Source organism: Macrotis lagotis, chromosome 7 (assembly GCF_037893015.1).
Source record: "Macrotis lagotis isolate mMagLag1 chromosome 7, bilby.v1.9.chrom.fasta, whole genome shotgun sequence".
Classification (NCBI taxonomy): domain Eukaryota; kingdom Metazoa; phylum Chordata; class Mammalia; order Peramelemorphia; family Peramelidae; genus Macrotis; species Macrotis lagotis.
The window spans coordinates 26,357,175-26,360,492 of record NC_133664.1 but is presented as its reverse complement, the minus strand read 5'-3'; the positions used below and the strand labels follow the sequence as shown (position 1 = coordinate 26,360,492).

The following is a 3,318-nucleotide window of genomic DNA, read 5'->3' as shown; positions in this document are numbered from 1 at the left end:
TGTTTTATTTAAAATTAATTAGTAATTAAAAATATGGCCAAGAAAAGCTAAGCAGGTGTCAACTGAATTGGAACTTATTTCTATTCTGTGAGTAACTGAGGCCAAACAGAGTAGGATGGAGACTGGAGAGTCAGTCATCAAACAGAAGTTTCATTTCAAAGTGAAGGAAGCAACTTGCAAACAAGGAGACAAATTAGACACATGTACTGAATCCCACCTCAGTCTACCACCAAAGGGTAAACCCACTTTAGAGTGGCTGAACTTTGATTCATATATTTGTGCATAGACAAAAAGACAAACAATGTGGTAGAGTAATAATTGTGAGACAGAGTAGCAAGAGTGAATTAAGGTTGTCTAGTGACAAAATATAGGATTCATGTTCAGAACTTGTTCAAGTTTGTCTCATGCTTGTCCAAGTTCAGAGAACCCCATTGTATTGCTGGTGAAAGCAATACAATAATTCTGCAATTTTTCGAGAAATCATCCAGAGGCAGAGCCCAAAGGATTGCTGTTATATCAGACTCAGGGCACCTTGCTTGCCAGCCTTAGCTCTGGAAAGATGTTCCTTAATATTACCTTGATGCAGACAGAATAATAGCATTTGTGATATAGAAAGGTCTTCAGATAGATGCTATGGTTCACTGGTGTCAGTTGCATGGGACAACTCAAAATCCCATTTGGTTTTTTCGGGGCAAAGGTGATGTAGAGATTTACCATTTCTTACTCTAGTTAATCTTACAGAGACAACTCATGCAAAGAGAGGTTAGCTGATTTGTCCGGCATCACACAACTAATAAGGATCTGAGCCTAGATGTGATCTCAGCAAGATGCATCTTCCTGATTCCAGGACCAGACTATCCACAATGCCACCAGGCCACCAACAGACAGATAGATAATCCCGATTTGTTCTTATAACAGCACTACAAGATGGAGGCCTCATTTTACAATTTAGGTTACGAAGGTTGAGAAAGGCTAAGTGACCTGCCCAAGATCACAAAGTTTAGTGTCTGAGGCAGAATTTAAACTTGTTTCCCTTCCTCTAAATCAAATATTTCCTATTTAATAACAAAAATTTCCTGATCTTTCCCCTCAATACATCTCAAAATTAAAAGTCATTTCTTCTAGACCCTACTGGAACAATCCCTGCTATGCATCCAACTAATCATTCAATCTTTAGACCACTCATTCCCTCCAAGGCAGCCCACTCTGCTTTGGAAGATTTCTAATTGCTGAAGAAAAGCCATGTCACCATAGTCCTTTTGGGAAGACAACACATACAATTATTCTGTGCACATTCCTCATGGGTGATAGCCTACCTCAGACATAATCAGGAGCTGCTTTGAATGGTAATAAGCTCTTTCTCATTGTTCTTATTTCCCCAGTATAGGTGTGACTGGAGAGATTCCCCTTTTATTCAGAAGGAAAGCCAAAAGGAAGCTATTGGATTCTACAATTCACCTTCAAGGAAATTGCTAAGGAAGGTTAAGTTCCCCTACCAAGGGAGGTGATTTTAAATGCACTTAGCTGGGTCTCCGAATAAATTGTCTCCATGAAGCTGAAGTAGACAAGTCACCAAGGATGTTACTGAAGAGCCCAAAGGAAACGATATGAACTTTATGTCAAAACAAAGTGACAAGCAATTTAAACAAGAGAACACAAATTCACCATGAAAAGGAAGTCTTTTTTTTTGCATTAAATAAGTCTCTTTGTTCAATACTGAAATACAATTCCATAATTTCATTCTCTAAGAAATGATACACCCAATGATCAGCAATTTATTGTTATGTCATCAAGTACATCTGAATCACTGTATTCCACTGAGATCATTTACATAGTCTGTGGTCCTTTGCACTTAATTTTACAGAGATTTCAAATTGTCCCTAGGTTATGAAAAGTCTTCTATCAGGGTATTTATGGGGAACAAAAAAAAGAATCAGATTGCTAGATTTTTTTGATAAAAATTAGAAGTGAATGTTCATAGGTAATAATTCTTCTTGTATAATTCTACGTTTTCAAAATTTCTGGATAACGGTAATTTATAATTGTGAGATTATGTAAGAAGCTCTTATATAAGTAGCATTCAAGTATTTTCATTATGTCTGATGTGATCATTAATAAAGTTGCCATGAAGTAGTAGTTATGATCATATCCCTCTTGCAATATAAAAATAACTGGCACATGCCTTTCTGAAGAGGCAGCTATAAAATTGTCAGGAAGTAATTGCCCATCTTTAAGAAACTGGTCATCTCTTCCTTGATCAATTATGTCCAACTGAGAATCTGGATTAGACTTCACAAGATGAGTGGCATCATATGCCTCCCACTTACTTTGAGCTGATCCTAAATATCCACTGAAGGCTTCCCCCCTCCGCCAAGGACAGAGCATCGATTGCAGAATGGAGAGAATGTCAACACAGATGAATATTTTACAGGATTTTTCAAAACACAAATGAGAGACACTGCATAGTCTCCCATAGAATAGCCAAAATTAGCTATCTTCTTTGGATCAGCTGGAAAATTGCATTTATCAGCTTGGACAACTCATCTGTTATATAAGAACACATGCTATAGTTTTCGAACTTTCTTCAGTGGCATTCATGTAAAAACCAGCTCCGGTAGCAAACTCCCAGCTGTCTTCTCCTTTAATATTGCAGCTATGTGCACGCGTGTCTGGTACGATAACAATGAGGTCATGTTCTGCTGCAGCTTGCTGAGAACTAGCTTTTGTGATAAAATTTTGTTCTGTGCAAGTTAAGCCAGTCAGTAAAGTACTGGAAATTTTTCAGTGTATGCCTTTGGTGGTAAGTAGAGTCCAAATCTCATTTTGCATTTTCGTTCCACACCGTCATGTTTATATTTATGAAATCCCTGAAAGCACTTGGTGCTTGAAAGTGGTTTCAAGGCCATAGTTGCTTTGCTATTCAGTTGCTACTATTTCCCTACTCACTGACAGAAAATGACTGTCAAAAGATGTATGATCCTAGGTCAGTGTAGGTGAGAGTAGAATGAAACAGTAGTCAAAGAACTGTTTTTTAAAGAGGAAAAATGCTTTATTAATGTGTTAGCATCATGAGTAGTAGTAGTAATAGTAATAATTATAATCTAGACCCTAGATCTTTTTTCCCTAATTTTGACTCAATATCCCTAATCTTAAAGTTGCACTATTGACCATACAATCCCAGTAGAGAACCCTTGATGTTCATAAACTTTGATTGGATGGACCTTATATGATACTTAAGTCCTTACACATGCACAAGAAAAATAAAAAGGGAAGGATTTGTTAGTTGGTATTTAGGAAATCTATTCACCATGGACCATA

General features: G+C 37.2%; 1 pseudogene; it reads right to left on the bottom strand.

Annotated features, from left to right (window-relative positions):
- Positions 1–2,036: 2,036 nt before the first annotated feature.
- Positions 2,037–2,906, bottom strand: LOC141494005 (S-formylglutathione hydrolase pseudogene; annotated as a pseudogene).
- Between the last annotated feature and the right edge of the window lie 412 nt (positions 2,907–3,318).